Below are 23,691 nucleotides of genomic sequence, written 5' to 3' on the forward strand. Positions count from 1 at the left end.
CCTAATCCATTCAGCAGGGTGTAATGTTCAGGTTGTGTGCTGCACCTCACTGCAGACTACCTGCCTGAACCAGTTTCCCAGCCCACCTATCCATTTGTATCCTCCTAAAGACTCACCTTTGCCACAATGCCCACAACAATTAATTAAAATCAGTGCAACTTCTGTTCAATACAGCCAGCCTTTCGTACTGCAAACTCTTTAGGGTAGGTATTGCCTCCGTGTTGTGTCCTGTACAGTGCTGAGTACACACACAGACGCCCTGCCGTTGCTTAACAAATAGCACCCCAAGATACTGACAGCCCCTCCTTCTGAGTCCTCTGTTTTGGGGTTCCCTTCCCAACCTGAGCCACCAAAGCCCTGATTTTCTGAGGTGCTGAGGACCCTGCTACTCTCACTGAAATCTGCAGAAAATCAAGCCTTAGGTGTCTCATGCAGGGACTCAAAAATGGGGCATCCAAAATCCATAGCCATCCCTGAAAACGTGGGCTCTGGCTGCTCTTCGGTGGCATACCCCCAGCTTCCTTCAGCAGATTTAACACTGCAGGCTTAGGCCCAAAGTTTTTGCTGTTGGATCTAACCTACCTGTCCCTAACCACTGCAAGGCAATGGGAGGAGACTCACTCTGCTTGCAGTGTCTTGCTCTTCACATCAGAACAAGGAGCCTTATTTCTGGGGCTTGTCAGGGGAAAGACAACGGAAAATCACAACCCTCCCCCCTGCAACGCAGTACAGCACAGTTGCAAGCTGTCCTCATCTACAAGAAAAGGCTATCAAAGATAGGCTGTAGCCCCAGCCCCAAAATTAGCACGAGATTCAAACTCAGGGCTTTTCCCAGGCATTTCATCTCTGCACTGAGCATCGAGGCCAACAGGTGGGGACTTTGGGGGGAGTGCATTAGAAATTGTCATCACTTCCTGAGGGACTCAAAGGAGAGCATGGGAAACAAAACCACAAAGAACTGTACAGTCTCAAATAAATTCTCTCCTCTCTATTTTAGAACATTACCCTACTCTAACCTCTCTCCTGGGGAGATGGAGCAGCTTCATTCTCAGGACCAAGTCTGACTAGTAATGTCAGGTGTTAAAGCTTAAAAGTGGTCTGGTTTTCAGAGGACTCCCTGCAAGTCAGGTCCCGTAAGGTGTCTCTGCTCAGGTTCCCCAAAACATTAAGGACTTCCATAGAAGTTAAGAGTCTAGATACCTTTCAAAATCTGTAGCCCTAACTACTTTTGAAAGCCTGTAGCAGGCTACTGTGTTTTGTGAGGTCTGCTTCTTGTTAGCCACTGCTGATTACTCACCTGTGTCTCTTAATTAGCCCCAGCTGGGCTTGCTTCTGCCTAGTAGCAGGGAGTGTGCTTTGTTTCCCTGGTACAGAGTTTGCCTGAAACTCCCAGAAGGTCAGGAAGCTGCTGTCTTTTCCCAGGTTAAGCAGCTCTGGGCTGGATAAGGGAAGGTCAGAATAGTTCAGTGCAGGGTTTTGCCTTTCAGCTGGGAATGTCAGCCTGCAAAGAAGCTAATGTGCAGCAAGAGGTGGTCCCCAGTCTGGTTGGGGGCGAAGCGGAGAGCAGAATGCTGGAACTACCTGAAAGAGGGAGCGTGAGTGGTGAGTCTAATTCATGTTATATCATTCCTAGTCTTCATAATGTATCATTCCCAGTTTTTCAGAGCAGGTGAGATTACAAGGAGAGGAGATTGTTTCCTCAGGGTCCTAGAGGAGGAGACAGACTGGAGCCATTAGCCTCTTGTTTTAGGAGCAGCTCCACACACTCCTGAGGATTTACCATAACATATGAAACTATGGTGCCTTTGAGTCAAATTTCTGCCTCTAGCAGCAGCCATGTAGGAAGGCAAAACAAACAAACACACATCCTTTTCACATGGGCACACAAACTAAGCCAAAGCTCACTGCAGTAGGAGGAAAGACTCCCACTGACTCGAATGGAATTGGATTGGGCCCATGATCAATTGCCCAGTGATTCCCATGTGGGTGCGAAAGGGAATAATTCTTTCCTAACTCCTGTGTCAATCTTCTAGTCTGGAGTGTGAGAGCTGACTACATGTATCTTGGCATGCAAATTGTCTGGAGACAGCCCGAGCTATATAATTTGAACACCCCCACTCGCGAACATCAGGGGCATTTGGATTCACGTTTTTGCTTTGGGGGCACAGTTAGGAGAGTTATCCGGAGTCATAAATATTCTCCCTTTTAAAAGCCCACCAGGATATTTGACTCTGGCCTCAAGAATTCTACACTGGGCAGGAAACAGGATGATTTTTTTTTTTTCTAATTCTAATATATAATGTGTACAGTTTGCATATGCTAAGTTCGTACCTCTTGTAAGGAGCACAATGGAAGTCCCCTGCTGGATTCAAAATGTGTTCAGAGTCTGTGCTCTTTTTTAATTTTTAAGACCGAGAGGTTTTAAGTGATGCTCACGCCCTTTTTAAAGAAACACGTCTATACAACATGCACTGGAAGGTAACGTAATGGCAAATAGAAAAGGTTCCCACTGCCGAAAAAATTCTGTTGCATATGGGGGGGGGGTGTGTGTGGAAGAATCACTGAAAATCAGGAGCAGTTTTCCTCAGCAATGTGTGGTGTGTGTGTGTGAATGAATGAGTATACACACACACACGCACACTTTTTTTATATATATATATATTTGAAGAAGAGCAAAGTCAGACTTAATCAGAACTCAATGCTGCCAGCATCTTGTGCAATAAACAGGTTACGGTTAGGTCATTGTGGATCCTGCCTAAATGAATTTGATCATGAAAGGGGGAGGGGGAAGTCTCTTGATTCAAGGATCTGCTGGAAGGCTGATATTTTCCTCTTAATTTTAAAAGCCTTTGTGTGCTCTGAAGCTGCAGTACATATGGGTGCTGTCTTGGCCTGTGGTTTGAGAAAATCTCCTGAGCTAAGCATGCCCTAGCCTAGGGTAACCAGATGTCCCGATTTTATAGGATAGTCCCGATGTTTGGGGCTTTGTCTTATATAGGTGCCTATTACCGTCCACCCCCGTCCCGATTTTTCCCCCCTACTGTGTGGTCACCCTACCCTGACCTGAGCAGGAATTTTCAATGCTTTTTACAGACTAATTAATTACTGTAGCTCCCAAAGATACTTTGGGATTTTGTTGTACCCATTCTACAGACAGAGACACTAAGGCGCACAGAAGTTCAGGGAAATGAATATGACGCATGGCATAATTTGCAATCCTTCTAGTCTATTAGGAATTGATGTTCCACTGTTTATACACACTCAGAATCCCTATATCATCTCTGTTTTGAGGGCCTGATTGTGTCTGTCACTGTGAGTTTAGGGCATGTAGCAGCTTTCAGAAGATGCTCAGCAGTTGGCAGGGTCAGGCCCAGCAGGTTTTAGTGCTTGTATATTTTTGTGTTGTCTCCGTACTGCTTCAGGGAGATGAAACAACATGAGATCTGGTTTTGGTTATGACATTTCAGCTCCTAGCTGGAGACTTCCTTGGAAAGCAAAAAGCATAGAGCAATACACTGGCATGTTTGCATTCTTGTATCCTGATGTCGGTGACTGTGATTGCTGAATCAATGTATGTCTTGCTAGTTTTGGTGTTTATAAGGGCTTCTCTACCAGAGGAAATTGTCTGGCATAGCTAAAGCAGAAACATTATTCCACTATAGCTATGATGCTCTTTTTCCCTGTGTAAACAAACCCATGCATTTAAGCAATTGTTTTAACAATCAAATGAGAAAAATGGCCTGGGAAGATGTATCCTCTTGGTTCCCAAAGTGCCTCCATTTGGTTAGAATTAGAACTTCTGCAGATCTGTAACGCTCAGGCCAAACAGCAAGAACACTATTCCTAAAAGAAGAACAGGAGGACTTGTGGCACCTGAGAGACTAACACATTTATTAGAGTATAAGCTTTCGTGGGCTACAGCCCACTTCATCGGATGCCTAGAAGGGAACATATAGTAAGAAGAGATATATATACATACAGAGAACAGGAAAAGGTGGAAGTTGCCATACCAACTCTAAGAGGCTAATTAATTAAGATGAGCTATTATCAGCAGGAGAAAAAAAACTTTTGTAGTGCTAATCAAGATGGCCCATTTCAGACAGTTGACAAGAAGGTGTGAGGATACTTAACCTGGGGAAATAGATTCAATTTGTGTAATGACCCAGCCACTCCCAGTCTCGATTCAAGCCCAAGTGAATGGTATCTAGTTTACAAATTAATTCCAGTTCAGCAGTTTCCCGTTGGAGTCTGTTTTCTGATGCTCAAATAATTTTGTTCGTCTCTAAAGTGCCACAAATACTCCTGTTCTTTTTGCGGATACAGACTAACGCAGCTGCTACTCTGAAAACTGTTTCTAAACCAAATTTGTTGGTTTTTTCCCCCCAGCTGTTCATGAGCCATTGGTTCTTTTAACTAGACTGTAACTTCACCTCTTATCTTAATGCTGCCAGGATTTCATTGTATTTATTGTGGTGTTAATGGGGTGTTAGGGCTCAGAGCCTTGATTAGGTGTCTTTTTATTATCTTAAACCTAAACAAATAATGCTTCCTTGCCTCTAGCTGCCCACTGACTACTCAGTTAGGCCTTGATACTCATAGACTTTAAGGTTGGAAGGGACCATCATGATCATCTAGTCTGACTTCCTGCACGTGGCAGGTCTGGGAACCTCACCCAGTCACTCCTGTCATAGACCTCTGGCTCAGTTACCGAAGTCTTCAAATCATGGGTTAAAGACTTCAAGTTACAGAGAATCCAACGTTTACACTAGTTTAAACCTGCAAGTGACCTGTGTCCCCTAGGGCAGAGGAAGGCGGGGACTCCTGCCCCCGCGTCTCTGGCAATCTGACCTGGGGGGAAATTCTTTCCCAACTCCAAATATGGTAATCAGCTGGACCCTGGGCATGTGGGCAAGACCCACCAGCCAGACATCTAGGGAAGAATTCTCTGTAGTAATTCAGAGCCCTCCCCATGCAGTGTCCCATCACTGGCCCTTGGGAATTTTTGCTACTGGTGGTTACAGACCAGTGAGGGGTTGTCACCGCCTGCCCCACAACCTTGAATCCCTTGGGGTGCTTTGCTGTCGTAGTACCTGAGTATCTGGGTATAGCTACAGCCCTGGTCCCACGGCCTTTGACCCCATCAGCTCATTAGCAACACACCAGCCGCACTCTGGCTTCCACCAGTCTTGGTTACTACTTGCAGGATGAGCCTAATATACTCCCAGTCCTGAATTTTCCCAAGACCGAGAGTTCTGCACGGTTTAGCCCTCTCCAGGACAGTTCAGATATTAAAGGTTCATTGCTCCTGTATAGAGTCAATATGCAACAGTTTGCTACATTAACTGGAGTTCAGTTTAAACACAATACTGGATTGGTTTAAATTAAAATATAAAACAAGTTTATTACTAAAAGGAGATAGGATTGTCAGTGAATTTGAGTACCTGAGACGAAGCTAGAAATGGTTACAAGCAAATACAAGTGAAAACAGGAATCAAAAAGTCTGAAACTTAACCTAGCAAGTTGTGGTTCAAGGCTTTATTTAAGATGGCCTTTCCCATCCCCGCTCATCCAGCAAGATGGTGTCTGACCCTTTCCTTGGTCACAATCTCTCCTGGGGGCCAAATGTGCGACTGCCTTTGTTTTCTTAGGTGAAAGAGAGAACTTGGGGTTCTCTGTCCCTTGAAGTGGATTTTTCTGAAGATTATCCCTCAAAACCAAGTTTATTCAAATGGTTAAGGAGGTGACATGGAGTCTGGTGCGGAAGGAGGTTCCGTGCTCTTTCTCTTCCCCTGTGTTTGCTTAAATGCACATTTGCTTTGTCTCCTGCCATTTCCTTCCCCTGCTGTCTGGAGGACCCTGTATTCTACTTGCACTGAAGTAAACACACACTCCTCTGTTTAGGATAGACCTGTTTAATTACCTTTGCCTAGGCAGGACTGGGTGGTTTTAAATGTGTGCTAATAACATCATACTGGGTGGGGGGGAGGGTGTTTCATTACTTTACATAGTGTTGCTACCCGCTTTTCACCATGCTGCTATTGAGCTGTGAATTACTAGTTTTTAAATGATGCCTCACAAGGTGTATTTTGTGCAGGTGTCGTTGTAGGATGTGAATACAGGGGTGCTTTCAGTCATTTGCAGGATCAGGGCCTTTGGGTCTGTCTTTACTGCATTGTAAATCTGGGTCTGTGGGACCTGGGCTTGTAGACTGTGTGTTTCCAAGCCTCACTTGAGCATCCACACTGCATGATAAACATGGGTTTACAGTTGCTAGACCTGCATCTTGCAGACATGCTAATGTATCCATACTGCACTGTGCAGACCTTGTGATCTGGGTCTGCATCTTGAGTTGCATCCACACTGCAAAATGAAGCTTAGAAGCAAGTCGCAGTGGGACTCGATCTCTGACTCTCCCATCCCCCATCCCAATGGGGTCCTAGGACCTGGGTCCTGAATCCTCGCTGACCCGAGTCGGACTGATTTGTGTGTGGACAGAAGGGAGGTTTGGGTTCAAACCTGAGTCCCAACCAGGCCTTGGTGCACAGTATAGACATACAGGGTATATTCACACTGCAAAAAACCCCAAAAACATGGCATCTCAGAGCCTGGGCTAACCCTTGCACAACAAGGCTAAAAATAAGCAGCCTAGATGGTGCTGGTCAGGCTGGAGCCCGGGCTCTGAGACCCACCCCCCTCACCAGGTTTCACAACCCAGGCTCCAGCCCTAGTGGGAATGTCTACCTGGCTATTCTGCCCTGGAGCACTAGCCTGGGTCAGTTGCCCTGGGGTCTGAGACTCAGTCTTGTGGGGTTTTTTTTGTTGTGTAGATGTTCTCACCCTGAAGGGCTAGAATGTTGTCATAAACAGACTAATGCCAGGGTGCCAAGACTTCTTTGTGGAACAACAGCTTAATAAGGATGCTGTCTTGTGGCCAACTCCTCAGCCGTGTGAATGCCCCTCTCCCCATTCACAGTGGCAGAACGTCTTTCTCTCTCTGGTAGCTACAGCAATGGCTGAGGTGGGAAAATAATAGGCAAGTCACGAAAGTATTTATAGGCCGTGCCTAATGCAATGTAGCAGCTGGGAGCAAAGAGAGCCAGTGCTGTGTGACTGGGCAGGTTTCCCACTGACTGCCAGCAAACGGTCCATCCGCGACTTAAATCCCGTCCCCACGCATAGGCATTTTGCTGATCCCCTGCATGGGACTGAAGTTCACCCTCTATGTACAGGTGAGGGAAAGTGCCTTGTGGTTAAAGCAGTAAGCTGGGACTTAGGAGACTGGTTCAATTTCCTGATCAGCTACAGACTTTGTATGGGCCCGTTCAGCAAGCCTCTCTGTGCCTCAGTTTCCCCATCTGTAAAATTTGGGTGAGCTTTCCTCTTTCTGTCTTGTATCTTTAAATTGCAAGCTGCCAAAGTCAGAAATTCTCCCTCTTACTCGGTGTGTGTGTGTTTGTGTCCCCGTGTCCGTGCAGCACCTCACACAATGGGGCCCTGACCTCAGCTGGGACAGCTAGGTGGGGCTTGTAATGCAAATAGGAACTGGCATGCTAGAATATGCTGTCAAGTCCTGCTTGCTTCACTCAGGAAAGCAAGCCCATTAAGTTCAGTGAAAGCAGGATCTGGCTTATAGCGGCGTGGTCCCTGGGAGGCATTTAGGAAACGCTTTCTCTCGATTGCTGTTGGAATGGGGCGAAACATTTGGGTGACCCCTGTGCGATTTGCCTGGGGCACAAGTGGTTGGAAAATTGACAAGTCTGTTAGCTCTGATGTGAACTGGTTTGGAGGTTTCACGCCAACAGCACGTGGCTCCAGAGGTAAGATTCTGTGGGCCTGTGCAAAACCATCCCTGTCATGGTGCGCAGAGGTTGGCCAGAATTCTAGCTCTCCAGCTGTTTCACGCTCAAGGAAGGGCCATGGCTAGCTGGGGAGCTGGCTGCAGGCACTGGGGAGTTGGACGAACCAGGCTGTATTGCCAAAGACCACATGTAAGAGCCGCCCCTTAGCTCCCTGAAAGGCCCTCTGTCATCTTCTGGGTGCTGGTGGCAGGAGAGGCCGCTGCGATGCACCTCCACACCCAAGGTACTGTCGCCACCACCTAGTCCTCAGTGAGCTGCTTCAAATCCTGGAGGCTTGTCTGACCCTGGGGCTCCAGGAGCAAGCTGAGAGGTGCACCCACCCCCCACGCAGATAGAGGTGCCTGGGAGATCAGGTTCTTTTATCTAAGTGCCCCATCTCGTACTGGTCTAGCAGACAAGGCTCTTTGCATGCAGTGATGCTGAGTGAACTCTCCCTGATTCTGACCTGAACTCCAAGCCCAGGCCAAACAGCTTAGTAAGGTACAGCCAACGCCCTCCTACTTGGTATTTCAAATATGTCCCCTCCCAGCCTCTTTTCCACCCCATAAGTTCTTCGCCAACCACCTCCTAGACATCCTCCGTTAGCTCCTCTAGTTAACGATCGCTCATGCTGACTCTGAACAGATGCGTACTTAAGGCCCAGATCCATGGGGGAAGACTTCTGCACCCAGGTGGATCCAATTGTGGGGCCTAAACTCTTTATGACGCAACAGCCCCAGCTCCCTTTGGATCTCAAGGTCACAACTTTCCACTGAAGTCAGTGGGAGCAGAACTAGAACATGGGGAGAGCAGCAAGGTCTCCTGTAGAACATTTACTCTTTCCCAGGGCATCCTGCAGGGTGCTCTATGCCCCACAGACACAAACTAAGGATGTGGAACCAGATGCTCGACTGGTTTAAATATCTGTAGTTCCATCTGGGCCCCAGTGACTGCTCTGAGGAGCTTTGTGTGTGCAAAGGTGGTTTGGAAAGAGGTCTCCGCCACGAGAGTATTGGAGGTCTTTGAAAAAGAAACACAGTGATCAGTCCCCCTTAAAAGTTTGCCAGTTCTTTAAATAGCTCGGCATTCTCTATTGCAAGCAGAGAAAACTTGGTAATGCTCCATGCATGGAAGTAACTTTATCTACTTGTCGGAGGCAAAATTGGCAAGGTTTGAAAGGACATCCTTTGTAAATGGAAGACATCAGAGATAAAGACCAAGAAAAGCCCTGCTCTGGCTGCTAATCATCAGAGGTATTTTGGGCTCTACTGATACAAAAGGCAGTCTTGTTTCCATCTGAAGACTGAAATTCCCTGGGTTTCTTCCCTGGGATTACGCTGTCTACCTCATGGGAACAAATGAAAGGAAAATGCTAGCATGTTAGAAGTTGGGGCCTTTGCAGATCGCTATAGAGTGCTTCTCCCAAGCATGAGAGGCGGCATGGGACCCAGCCTGACATCCTTTACCAAAGGATCTTGACGTGCTCTGAAAACAATAAGAAAAGGAGTACTTGTGGCACCTTAGAGACTAACCAATTTATTTGAGCATAAGCTTTTGTGAGCTACAGCTCACTTCATCGGATGCATACCGTGGAAACTGCACGGCTGTTACTCTGAAATCTGAAAACAATGAGGATCTCTGCCCATTCTAAAGATTGGTAAAGTCAAGTTAAGTTACTGGCCCAAAGATTACCCCATGAAGGAACCAGAGGAAACACCTTCGGTCCTTTCTCCCTAGGTCATGTGCTCCGATCAGCAGACTGTACTTTCTTTAATCAAAAACCCAAAGAAGATCATGAACTAAACATACAGAAACACACAACAGAGCATGTGTGTCATGGTATTGTCTCCCCTCTGCTGAGCAGTAGCTGATACTGGGGCCAGGCAGATCTGTTTCCTTGAAGTGGAGAAATTAGTGGCACAGCTACCGAGTATATTCTTAGTGTAAGTTGTTTGTTGCACATTGTATACACCAGTCCCGGAACAGAGGCGCTCACAAACAGCGCACAGGCAATTCCTTCATTCTGGGATCTCACTCCAGAGCCCAGTTCCCAGAGCAGCTCTGCCCCACAAATTGACTCTCTAGTTAGAAAGATTAAGGCAGACAAACTCCCTTGCTGCTTGCCACAGCTTTCCCCCCCTTCTCCAAAGAACCTACCTCACACATCTAACAACACAGTATTCCTTGAAAGACAGCATCTCTCTCTCTTACCTTGTAGGACTACATGTCCTAGCACCATATGGTGACTCCTGCCATAACAATACATGTGGCTCTCTCTGGTCTTCTGCAGCAAATTTTTATAGGCTCAGGGGTTAGAGCCACGTGTTTCTCATTATCAGCTGTGAGGACCCAGGGCTCTGTGTATTTACAATGGCCACAGCCGTAAGGAATATTGGCCATGAAGGCCATCTCAGGGATGTTATTTGAAGATCCCTTATAGCCTTTCACATGTGTTGTTTTTGCTTTGTTTTTCCATGCGGGCTCCCTACATGTAGGGGCTTCTGTGGAAGATGAAATATCCCTTTTCTCTGTGTAGTTCAGCTCAGCGCAGGCTTCTCTCTGCAGGTCGCTTAATAAAAACAAGCATGGACCTTTCACTGGGGCTCTGAAGTGTCTGGCTAAATGGGAGTTTCCCGGCATGCAAGTTGCACTCCTGGGTCCTGAGTAGCATCAGCAGTGCTGAAAAGGAGACTTTTCTTTCAACCTTTCTATCCGAGACAGGAAACCGAAGCACCTGGGGCTTTGGGAGAGAACATGTTCTCATGATTCCCAGCCCAGTCTTACAGACTCCCTGAAACAGAGACTGGAGCCAAACAATCAACCTCTGCTTGGCCCTTTGCTGATTTGAATTCCCGTTCTGAGTCCAGGTTCACAGCATCCTCTGTCACCGGGCGGTTTTAGAACAGGAGGATTCATTCATGGTTACCCCTGCATATGAACAAGATGCTATAAACACCAATGTCAGGGGAACGCTAAATATGCCACAGTTGTTTGAAAGCCATTATCCCACAGTGATGCGTACGAAGCCGGGCACCAGGGCCATCCAACAGAAAGAGCTTGATTGGTTTTCTCTTAGGCTGAATCTTATCAATGACACACTGGCCTCTTCTATGTTACTGTGAAAGTTGTTAGAGAAGAACAGGCTTCAAAAGTTCCAGGCACTGGTATGGTTTTATAAGGAGAGCAGGCGTTAGACTATAGGCTTGTCTATATGGGGAAGTTGTTACAAAATAAACTAGTGTTTGGGTTTGAAGTACAATAGCTATTCAGCACCAACTCCCATGTGGACATGCTTCTTATAGTGCATGAAGAGTTAATTCAAAGTAGGTAATCCTGATTAACTCAATGGGTGGATGTTCTTATTCTAGAATATGAATGCCTTATTTTGAATTAGCTTAATCCTAATCAGAAATAGTTAATCTGCAGTATAATCCCCCATTTTACAGATGGGGAAACCAAGGCACAGAGAGTCTAGGCAACCGACCCCAAGGTGTCTCAGGAGGCCTGCGGCAGAGCAGAAAAATGAACTGAATGCCAGGCTAATGCTCTAACCACTGGACCATCCTTCCGCTCCTGGGTTTGAAGTCACTGCGAGTTTTGCCTGCTTAAAGACTGCAGGATTTGGTCTTTGCTTTTTCTCTTTTGAATCCAATTTTTACCAAAAGCATTTGGCTGAAGCGCCATGCTTTGGCGGAGGCCAGCTGCTGGCTCACCCAGACCAGTGGTCTAATCTACTGGGCACAGTTCAGGTTGGTTCTTACAACATAAATATTAAACAAATGGAAAACAGACTGGAATATGGAAAGCATAAAGGGAGGCATGAATTGCTGGAAGCTAGCCAGAGGAGAATTTCTTGACTCGATGGGTTAACCGCTGAGTTTGATCAGAACTGTAGGCAGAGATGTTGTTAGCCTGGGGAACCTTTAATGTGTCCATGTTAGCAGGAAATGTTAAGAGTTTACTAACCTCCATTTAGAAGGAGAACCACAATCTGGCAAACTCAGATCGTTTCTTAGCTCCCTGCCCATCCACCCGTTAGCAGGACCACCATGAAGACAGAGGACAAGAAAGCTAAACAATTGTCCCATTCAACTGCCAACGCGCCAGGAAAATCTCCCAGCTTCTTCGAGCTGCTGGGAGCAAGAGTGACTTTCAGGAGAAGCCTGGTGCATTAGGATCTGGATACAAACAGTTGAGTATGTTGGCATATGTGTGAGCCAAGGCTTGCAAGTTGGAGAGATTCAAAGGGTACGTCTATATTCCAGTCGCTGGGTGTGATTGCAATGCAGCAGACGTACCGGAGGAGAGGCTGAGGGAGCTGGGATTGTTTAGCCTGCAGAAGAGAAGAATGAGGGGGGATTTGATAGCTGCTTTCAACTACCTGAAAGGGGGTTCCAAAGAGGATGGCTCTAGACTGTTCTCAATGGTAGCAGATGACAGAACGAGGAGTAATGGTCTCAAGTTGCAGGGGGGGAGGTTTAGATTGGATATTAGGAAAAACTTTTTCACTAGGAGGGTGGTGAAACACTGGAATGCGTTGCCTAGGGAGGTGGTAGAATCTCCTTCCTTAGAGGTTTTTAAGGTCAGGCTTGACAAAGCCCTGGCTGGGATGATTTAACTGGGAATTGGTCCTGCTTCGAGCAGGGGGTTGGACTAGATGACCTTCTGGGGTCCCTTCCAACCCTGATATTCTATGATTCTATGACGTCGCTTTAATCTCGCTAACTCGGGTCCCGAACAGTGAAGCTGCAGCAGCAGCGAGGTCTAACGGATAGAGCACTGAACTGGGGCTCAGGAGACCTGGGTTCTGTTTTTGGTTCTGCCGCTAGCTTGCTGATCACATCACCTGTCTCTGCCCCAGTTTTCCCATCTGTAAGATGGAGATAATGCTACCGATCTCTTCTGTAAAGTGTTTTGCGATCTATGCGTGGAAGGTGCTATGTAAGAGCTCGGTAGTATTATTAGGGCTCCACACCTGAAATTGAATTATGCTTCCTTACTACACTTTTATTTTCCATCTTCTCAGGTAAATTAGTTCATTATTAAAGGGCTTGTCTACATGCAAAGTTGCACCAGTTTAACTTAAGATGTGACTTTTTTTTTTAAATGGGTTTAATTAAACTGGCACAAAAGGCTGTGTGGACACTTGTCCTCTAACCAGGCTTTCTTCAGTTCAGCGTAAGTCCGTTATGGCTTGTCTGTATGGGGAAGCTATTGAAAAATAAGCTAGGGTGTGAATTTAAAGGGCAATTGCTATTCTGTTATGGCTTGATCCACAGTGAAATGTCCTACTGGTATAGCTAAGAACCACACCCCTGCCTGACACAGCTATGCCAACAAAACTCACAGTGTAGACACAGCTATGCTGATGGAAGAGCGCGTTCATCAATGTAACTAACCTCATTCCAGGAGGTGGTGGTCCTACTCCAGCAGAAAAAATACCTTCCATCAGTGTTGGCTGCATCTTCGCTATGGGACTGTGTTGCCTAAGGTTATGTCTACACCATGCACCGTTGGCAGCTGCATGCAGGGTATGCGTAGCTACACGCCACAAGGAAAAGCCAGCTGGGTCCGCACACTGCAGTGTGTAGCTGCACATCTCGGTGAAAGGCTCTGGCAGGGGGAGGCAGTAGAACGCTACATTGCTAAAATAGCAGTGTAGACACGGCAGCACGGCTTAGGCGAGTAGAGAACCATGTAGGGTAGGTACTCAGGTACGTACCCACACCCTTCAGATGTCTTTTCTCGCCCAAGCCGAGCCTCACCATCTACCCTGCTATTTATACCCGTGCGAAGGGGGAGACCCGTGTGTGTACGCTGCACACCGTCAAAAGAAACGTGCAACATAGATGTACCCCAAAAGCGTCTGCTTGTGATTTAACTTAATCCACTTCCAGAGAAATGAGGCCTTCAGCTGCAGTGTAGATGTACCCAAAGAGTCAGTCATTCCCCTCTACTGTTTACAATCTAAATAGACAAGACCAGATAAAGAAATCCAGATCTGTGCAGCAAGGGCCAGATCCAACCCCTGTGGGAGCTTTTCCATTGATGTCCCTGGTCTATTGGATTAGATACTTCCATTGTGGGATCAGCCCAGTGTAACTTTCTCTCACTTCTTTTAGTGGCTCCCACTCAGTCTTTGAACTGAGATTTGCAAGTGGAATAATACAATCCCTTCCCTATGCTCAGGCAAGTGTGTGTGTGAGGGAAATTAATAGGCCAGAACTGCACAGATGGCAGAAGCTTTCTGCACCCTTGAGGAGCGCCGGCTCAGCCAGACTTTACACAGCTGAGTTAGCCGGTTGGGTGACACATACGTCGTGTGTAATATATTTCCCCTCCGCTCACAGTGGAAAACCACACTGGCTCCTTATCTCCATCAGTCTCGCCAGGATTAAGTTCTAGCAGCAACATGCTTTAATAACTAAAAATCTGTCACCCTCATTTCTGGCAAGGACCTGGGCATCTCTGAGCCTGCACAGAGCCTTTCATCCAGGGATCGCTGAACACTTTCTAAACGTGAAACTGATTTAGGCTGGGAGGTAGGTACATTGTTGTCCCCATGAGCAGGGAGGGCTCACAGCTCGTTTGCTCTGGTTGACAGTGTACCTCTAGGGGTGTGGTGTATTAGAAACTGTGTTAGCATTACAAGCTAACACTTTACATTGTGAGGGGTTTCCTGATCCTGCTTGCAGGCAAGAGGGCATGCGATCTGGGCCTTCAAAAGGGTGATCGGTCCAGATTGATCAAGATCAGATCAAGGTTGCTTGAGCTGTACCTTTCTGCCTTCGGGACCAGCCTGCTTTTGTGTCTCTCAGTAATTGGTTGCTGTGTGTTAACTTTTCTAAATTCTAAGAGATAAAGCAGTGTTCCGTTGGAAGAGTGTAAATGGTTTCCCCCTGCACCCCCCATTGTGTGTGCTGTGAACATAACTATTGTCAGCTCCCATGATATTTGGTGTGTGTGTTTTTGTTTTTGTTTTTTTTTTTAAGCCTCAGCTCCTGGGATCAGGTGACTATGTGAGAATCTCAGCTTTCAATTTAAAAAAAAAAAAATTTTAATCCCATGGCTGTGGAGAGAAGCTTGAAAACTTGACCCCCTACTGTCAGTGACCCCACAAATAAAAAGATTCCAAAACTCAATTTAACAACAAATCTCCTAATTTTAAAGCCAATATCATGATTGACAAGTGTTTGGAATTAGAAATTGTGCATAATAATAATACCTAGTTCTTACAAAGTGCTTTTCATCAGTAGCTCTCAAAGCATTTGACAAAGGAGGTGTCAGTATCATTACTATACAACATCAGTACCTAATGCTAGTAACTTGCACGGCAGCATACTCTGTCCAGCCCAATCCTGTTTGCTTTATCCAAGTGAATAACTCCACTGCTTTCAAGAACAGCAAGATTTCTGCTTCTGTGTTTGTATGTATTTCTGCTTGCGTGATCTAGTGGCTAAAGCACTGGACACGGACTTAGATCTGGATTCAGTCCCAGTTCTTCTATTGATCTACTGTGTGACCTGGGGCAAGTCACTTCTCGGTTTCCCTGCCCACCCTCTGTGTGTTGTGTCTATTTAGATTGTAAGCTCTTTGGAACAGAGAATATGTCCTGCCTCCCGCACAATGGAGGCCTGATTTCATTGAGCACCACCAGGCGTGACTAGAACTCAAATAACTTGTTGTGGGAACTCGGCCCCCCTGGAAATCAGGCCTTAAACCTCTTTGCACCTGTTTCCTCCTCCACACCCCAAACTTACCTGCCTGGGTACGTCTACACTGCAATGAAAGACCTGCGGTGCTGAGTCTCAGAGCGCAGATCAATTGACTCAGGCTGCGGGGCTAAAATAGCAGTGTAGACGTTCAGGCTGGAGCCTGGGCTCTGAAACCTGGTGAGGGGGTGAGTCATGGAGCCAGGGCTCCAGCCTAAGCTCAAATGTCTGCACTGCTATCTTTAACCCTACAGCCAGAGCTCCATGGACCCAGTCAATTGACCCGGGCTCTGAGACTTGGTGCTGTGGGTCTTTTATTGGAGTGTAGACGTACCCTGAGATGCTTAGGACGTGGAAGCCTGGGCTTCAATTCCCAGCTCTGCTGTGGACTTCCTGTGTCCCTTATGTCTGTGCCCCCTCAGTTTGCACCCAGTTAATGGGGCTAGTAGCACTCAGGATAAAAAACATTCAGATGGTAAAGTGCTTTGAGATCTATGGATTGAAAGTGCTGTATAAGAAATAAGCTTTAGCCTCATTTTTTATCCTGGAGGCGATTGAATGTTTGTGAAGCCCTGGGCCATCATGAATTAGGGAACGCCTTTGAGAAGGCACCTAGGTAGAGGCTCCTATAAAAAAGCTTTTAAAACTACCTGGCTGTTGTTTGGTTTAATTCAGGGGAATAAGCTGGGCAAAAAGCAAGGTGTGGAGGTTTCTTTTCCTAGCTGTGGGTTTTGTGATCTGATGCGGTGGAACGGTTCAGGAGCGGAGAGGAACTTGGGCAAACGGCGAACTTGGAGCTAAGAAAAATAACAGCTGCTTTTCAGGGTTTTCCCTCCCGCTTTTTGGAAGAGTTGTTTTGTGTATCATAACTCGGCACCGGAGAGCTGAGGTCACCAGGCTGATGCAGGCGTGGTCGCTCGAGGGTGATCAGTTCCAGTCTAGTTTGCAGTGACTTGAGCCACGCAGCTCCTGCTATTTCCCTGGCGAGTCTGAGGGCCGGGCTGGGCTCAGGCGGAGCAGAAACAGTTGATGCTTTGGAGTTCTTAATATAATCGCAGACTCGGTGACTAAGTGAGGGTCAGATGTGGTGAAAGCGCAGACAAGACACAGGGGCCTTCTCTTATTTTGATTAAATGCCCCTGTTCTTCTGCTCCAGGTGAATCTACAGTGCCTTAAAAATCCTTGTCTCACACAATGACTAAAACGATATTAAAATCCTGCGACTCCTTACTTTCTCCAACTAATCCGCCGGGACTGGCCTAACCTGCCTGTATCCGGTGCCCATTTGTATAATGGGAGCGCCTAAGGCCCCAACCAAGATGTGTGCTCTGTTGTATTAGGAGCTGTACAAATGCATGCGAGTTCCTGTTCTGAAGAACTTAGCCTAAATAAACGAGACCAATGACAGAAATGATATCTTACCCCCATTTTATAGATGGGAAACTGAGGCACAGAGAGACATGCTTTGGAGGATCTTGGCCTTAAAAGCACGTAACTCCTGTTGATTTCAGTGGGAGTTAAATGCCTAAATTCTTGTTGAGGACCTGGGGCTAAGTGATTTGCCCACAGGAAGTCTGGCCAGGCCGGGGATCTCCTGCATCCCAGCCTAATGGCTTAAACACAAGAGCATTCTTCTTCTGTCTCTCGTTACCACTGTCTGAACTTGAGGTGTGCACAGTAACTGCTCCTTTCCCTTCCCAAGAGCTTGCCATAAATTTTCCAGCTGCGTTTCTCTTGCCATGAGTGGAACCAGAGGCAAATCACTGAGTGGCCTTGGATGACTTTCAGAAGGTAGGATCTCCTAGTAACAAAGAGAAATGGCCTGGTTTTCTCCTGTAGAAATGTTAGGAGTTCCTTTGGGTTTTTTTCCGTCTCCCCAGCCAATTGTGCAACACAGAGCGATGGTAGACAGACAGAATAAATCTAACCCCAAAGCCAGTAAGTGACCCAGACAGATACTCCGAAGGGTTTACAATGAGGTTCTGCACAATCAAATTTCCCTTCCAACGCAGCTGTTTTGGTCTCTGATATTCCTTGTGCCAGGGGCTTTGCTGGGTCATTCATAGGGCTGGCACTATGATTCGGGGCATGCCCACTGAGGTTCTCTTCAGGGGCACCCCCAGAAATGTTCCCCTAGGTATCCCCATGGAGCCAGACAGTGGCTGGCCCCCATGCTTTGCTCACTGAGTCAATGCCAGGCTCAGCCCTTGCCTTTTAGCCTATCCTCCTAGCGCAGTGTGACCCCCCCGCCCCATCCCTGAGGGGGGACATAGGTTACTAAAAGTGAGGTGAGGCCAGGTAAACCCCTGGGGGAAGCCCTCGTGCAGGAGCTGGTCCCACAGCAGTGGTGTTGGGGGGCCCCCCTGCTCATTCAGGTTTGACCATGACATTTGCATGATTATCGTAGTACCCTTATACAGGGCTTTCCATCAGAATGCACTTTACAAAGGAGAGCAGTGTCATGATCCATTTTATTGATGGAGAAACTGAGGCGCAGGGCAGTGACCTGCCCAAGGTCATTCAGAAATCCAGTTGCAGAGCTGGGTGAACCCAGGACTCTTAGTTCCCAGTCCAGTCCCCTATCCACTAGGCCACACTGCCTCCCATTGCAGCAGGATGGCTCTCTGTGCAGCTGTGTCTGCCCTGACTCCTTTCCTTTGAAGGCAGCCCCTGCTGCTGTCACCCATGCTCCTCTCACCACAAGCTTCGGTCCCTGCAACGTGCTCCACGTCTGAGCTGGCCACCGATTGGTTCCCAGGAGCATTTTCTTGTAGCAATAAAGCCCCGAGTGGTTAGGAACTGGCGTACCCGAGAACGCCTCTTTTCCCCACCCCACCTGCCCCCACCCTGCCATGCTGCCGATCCATCTCATTGCAGAAAGGAGAGGGCTGCCCACCGGGCATTCTCAGGGAGGCCCTTTAGCTCTGGAGCCAGGGGCCCTCCTTGGTGTGGAAACGGCCTGAATCGCCTGACCTTTCGGGCATGCTTGGAAGGCCTCCTGGGGAGTGCGGAGGGTCAGTTGGGAGAACGGGGTGTTTACTGCTTTTAAACCAACATTCCTGTTGCGTGGTAGAGCTGTTTGTTTATCTCTCTGTCTTGGGTACTTACGTGGCCCCCATAATCATTAATGTGTTTATCCTCTCGGCACGCCTGCAAGGCAGGGCAGGGCTGTTGCCCCTGCTTTACAGATTGGAAACTGAGGCACGGAATGACTAAATGACTTGCCCAAGATTACGCAGTGGAGGAGCAGCGAATGAGTCTCAGGCTAGCCCCATAAGCCCTCCTTCCTCCCCAGGGTGGCTAGTGCAGTAGATTGGTTGGGTCTTGTATTTGAACAGGAAAAAAGGAAATCCTTTAGTTGTTCCCCCTCAGGGATGGGCAACCTGAGAACGCCATGAAAACCTCCCCTCCATCAGTTCAGGGCTGGCGCCCGCTAGTGGAAGAAATGTGGATTGTCATTCCCTGCCCCAGTGCTGCTGATAAACGAAGGAGTTAGATCTCCAGGGTTTCCTTTCATCTCCAATAAATTCATCTAAACGGAGGGTGAAATCCTGGCTCTGTTGAAGCTGTTGGGAGTTTTGCTGCTGATTTCAAGGGGACCTGGATTTCACTCCTAGATTTTGCAGTGACCTCTGGTTACCTCTTCCCCGAAGAATGTGGAATTGTTTGGAAGAACCTGTTCCAAATTCTCACACGGAGATGATGTCACGCTTATTGGAGTTGATTTTTCCTTTAGCGAGGCAGTCTGTGCATTTCAGCTTTTAGATCAGTAATACTTGAAGCCCAAGAAAGGTCCGCATAGGCACTTCCTGGCCACTTCAATATGGGGAAAGGCATGGAATTTAAACCAAGGCACAAAATTTAGTTATGCACCAAAACCATCTACATTCCGTCTCTGCCCTCGAATCTCATTGCATACTTGTCAAACAGTTCTTGACCTCGGCTATGTTTCTTGGGTGCTAGGAGCCAAGAGGGGTCGGAACCAGCCAAGAAAGATGCATTTGTAGCTTCCAGCACAAATGTTCTTCATTTTCCTTTTAAAACAATCCTGGTTTTTTAAATCCCATGGGCGGAGGGGGGGAGTGGGGAATGGAGATCTTGTTATAAAAATGTTTATCTTTAGGCCAAGTTTTTCAAAAGTGCCCAGTGACTTCTGGATGCCTTAACTTTGGAGATACCCACCTGAGATGCCCTAAAAGGCCCTAATTTTCAAAAAGTGGTCTTTGAAAATCAGGTCCCTCTAAGGAATGTCAAGCTAGGCCCCTTTGATAATCAGGCCATTAGTGGCGCTATGTGAAGCAGGGAAGATTAATGCACTATTTCGAAGCTTTCTGAGATCAGAGATCTTCACTGGTTTTAATTCTTTGCTTTAAACAAAGGAGAACTTGGTATGCTTGTTTTCCTAGCCGAGGAGGAGACTAATTCTGCTCTTACAGTAATAGTCACTATGTAAGCTAATTACAGAGAACTGTGCCGTTAGAAAAATATTCCCTTTTAAGGAGCACTGTATGCGCTCAGTTCTGGTAGAATGGACATAATGCGACAGGAATTCTGGGGCTAAAACGTGCAGCAGACCAAGCTGTGACTTCCTCTCCAGCCAGAAATAGTCCACGTATCAGTGCAACTAGGCTAAAGAACGCTTCTCCATCCCTGGGACTGCAGTGGGAGTCTTGCCCGAGTAAGGACTGCACATTGTGTAAAGAGTTGTCACTTTGGATGGGCTATCACCAGCAGGAGAGTGAATTTGTGTGGGGGGGGTGGAGGGTGAGAGAACCTGGATTTGTGCTGGAAATGGCCCACCTGATGATCACTTTAGATAAGCTATTACCAGCAGGACAGTGGGGTGGGAGGAGGTATTGGTTCATATTCTCTGTGTATATATAAAGCCTGCTGCAGTTTCCACGATATGCATCTGAGGAAGTGAGCTGTAGCTCACGAAAGCTCATGCTCAAATAAATTGGTTAGTCTCTAAGGTGCCACAAGTCCTCCTTTTCTTTTTGCGAATACAGACTAACACGGCTGTTACTCTGAAGCACAGTGTGTGTATCTCTTCTTTAAGAGACTGCAGCTGTTCTGGAGGGGAAAATGGCTGCTGTATCTGCACACAAGCAGTTATTAGAAAAGTTAAATGGGGAATACTGAAGGAGAGCGCACTGGACTAAACCATTTGATTTCGTGTGCAGGTGGCAGGGTGGTGGTCGTGGCCTGTGCTATGCAAGTGGTCAGGTTAAATGATCCGGTCTCTTCTGGCCTTAAACTCTGACTGGGACTCGGGAGACTTGGGTTCTATTCCTAGCTCTGCCACTGGCCAGCTAGGTGACCTTGGGCAAGTCGCTTCCCTTCTTTGTGCCTCAGTTTCCCCATCTGTAATATGGGTATAATGAGACTGACCTCGTTTTATAAAGTGCTTTGAGAACTACTTGATGTATTTGTAGCTACACGCATCGCAGGTCTGAGCCTCAAAATCTAGTTGGTGGTGGGTTCTGAGACTTTGGCCAGGGCCTCATTTCTCATTCAAGTTACTCTTTGCTGAGCGACCCAACAGCCCTGGATTCAGGCAGTCGTGTCTCTGCTGATGCTGGCATGGAGTGCGTCATGCCATTTCTCTGTCCCGTTCAAATCCCGTGCTCTGCGGCGCGCAGAGAGAAGAGCTCCGAGGTTGTATTCACCCACCATTGCTAGGTCACTTCATGTCAACCGCCCTCGCCGGTGCAGCACCCGGACTGAAGCGGCCTCGCCCACGTACAACGCCCACGTTCAGTATTTTCAAGCTGAAACTTTTCCAGCTGCGTTGGCCGTTCCTGCGGCACAGCTTGGGATGGTGCACGGGTCCAGGGTGTGACCCTGGCAGACCGACTGACACAGCAGGAACAGCGCAGGTGCAGTTCGCAGGGGATCGATTATAACTTATCGCCAGGAGCCAAAGCAAGGTCAGAGACGTAGGAAAGGGTACTGGGAATGAGGAGAACCTCCGGAGCTTGGTGTTTGATTTAGTCATATAAACCTACAAGCCCTTTTCCCCCACACACATTCCTGATCCGGTGTTCAGAGTCCCGAGAAGTTGAGCGAACACCCTTCTCTTCCCCCACAAGCTCACATTGAGTTTGGGTCACTTATTACTTTGTGGCTGGAGTCCAGTGCTAGGAACTCCTGCCGGGCTTCAGTTTATTGGCATGCCTGCCACGTTGGTTTCATCTTGGCAACGTGCTTGCCTTCCCTGCCCTAGGTCTGGCAATGCCCCGCAGAAGTGGCCTTTCTTGAGCTGATTCATTCATTCATGTTCTGCTCTGTCCTTGAGCCCTTCCTGAAGGAAGCCTGCCAGTCAGACTAGGTTCTTACATGGTACGCTGGTTCTGTAAGCCAGACTGTGCTCTAAACAAACACTGTCCTCTGATACCCCGCACTTAGCAAAGTGATTAGTGAGCAAAGCCCCCTATTTTGCCTTGTGATTCAAAAAAATCTGTCTGATTTTTTTGGTGAGGTTAGGTGGGGATTTGCACGGCGTTCAGCAATTCCTGGCCCGGCACAGCCCCCTCAATCCTTTCGAAATGTCTGGCTTCGCAGGGTTCATGTTGCATTAATAGAACTGTCAGGCTACTTGATTAAGGAAGACTTGGTTGGCTTTTTTGAAAGACTGAGCACGGCTGTAAATCTCACAGACACGCCCAGCGGCGTCCATCCTCCTTAACAGGGAAGATGCTTCAAAAACTGCTTTCAAAGGAATACAAAAGGAGTGTCTCCCCGCAGCTGAGTGAGAGCTGGCTGGGCATCTCCTGCCACTGTCTCTGGTGGCTCTCCTGAGTCTTTAGGCATGTCCTGCAGTTGGTTATTGTATGTGCTGGTGCTTTTCAATTTCCCCTCCTTTTGGTTTCAGCAATCCCCGTGCCTGGCACTCGCTCCACAGTTTCCGATCCTCCGTCCGTTCACGCCTCCAGGCAGAGTTCCTCTGGGCGGCGTCCACCGACTCCCTTGACGCCTTCGAGGAGCAGTGGGCGCCGGCCGGGGTTCTCTGCTCGATGTCCCTGTCAGGTTCCCTTCGTTTGACCCTTTGACCGCACTCCTGTCCCTGTTGTTCATTAGTTGTCCCCCGTAATTTGGCTTTCCAGGTCCTGTGGACACTGCTCTTGGGCTGGGGGGCGGGATCCTTTAGCAGTGGGCGGGCGAAGTCCCAGTCAGACTTGCTCCACAGTTAGGTCTTAGCTGGCTCTGCTACTTGCAGGCCTGCATGCATCCCATCTTTCCTGCTGCTACTAAAGCATATTGGTTCCCACTGCAGCTCATGTAACGGCTCCAGGAGGAGACCTGCCTGGCCTCAGAGCTACCAGGTCTTTGCTCAATTCGTAGCGGGCACCCACAGACAAACACCAAGGGAAGCCAAGAGAGCAGAGTTCGTTTACTGCGCTAAACAAACCCGGAAGCTAGTTTTGTCAGAAAAACAACAACTGTTTTTTCCATTTGGGAGAACGGACACATGCTTGTTTTGTTTTTCCCAGTGAAAACCGCCCCCAAAACACAATGAAAATGGGGATTTTCATGAAAATGTGTTTTGTCAAAAGGGGAGGGGGGACAAAAGAGCTGTGATGAAAAAGTTTCAGCCAGTTTTAGAACCTAATTCCTGGAGGACCCCCCCATGGGACTAAGGATATTGTGCAGCAACGGAATCTGGAGTCTTCAATTAAAATGCCAGGGGGTGGATTGTTGTGATCTTTGCTCTGTGGCTGGGGATATTAATGGGAGAGCAAGCAGCTGGAGTCTGAACTGTGTACAGCTGATTGCTGCTGGCTTGTTGCCCGCTCGAGTGTGACTGGGCTGCTTTGCTTAGGAGGAAGATCAGATTCAAGCAGGAGAGAGGGTCAAGCATCTATTTAGGAGGAGGAATAGTCTATGTGAGAGAGGCAGGCTGTGCTGAGCAAAAGGTTTAGGTCCGGTGGCATTTTGCTGGTAACTGGTTCTGCTGAGTTTTAATCCGCCTCTGTACAGGTCAAGTTTCAAGACGGTCTGTTCCCCTGCCTGCCCTGTCCCCGGCTAAAGAGGAGTGGCTTTGCAGCGAATGTGGAATTCTGCCCTGTGGCAAGCGTCGCATGGAGACAGCCTCTGAATTACACACACACACACACACACACAGAGCCACGTGGCAACCC

At 47.8% G+C, this 23,691-nt stretch overlaps 1 long non-coding RNA gene across 1 annotated transcript in view; it reads left to right on the forward strand.

Moving 5' to 3' along the window:
* Window positions 1-1,503: 1,503 nt before the first annotated feature.
* Window positions 1,504-23,691, forward strand: part of LOC311513331 — a 39,914-nt gene continuing 17,726 nt past the window's right edge. The window contains exon 1 of the long non-coding RNA XR_014709706.1: window positions 1,504-1,602. This is a non-coding gene — a long non-coding RNA (uncharacterized lncRNA). The remainder of the gene's footprint in view (window positions 1,603-23,691) is intronic.

The sequence above is a fragment of the Lepidochelys olivacea genome, assembly GCF_965140295.1.
Source record: "Lepidochelys olivacea isolate rLepOli2 genome assembly, chromosome: 26".
Taxonomy (NCBI): domain Eukaryota; kingdom Metazoa; phylum Chordata; order Testudines; family Cheloniidae; genus Lepidochelys; species Lepidochelys olivacea.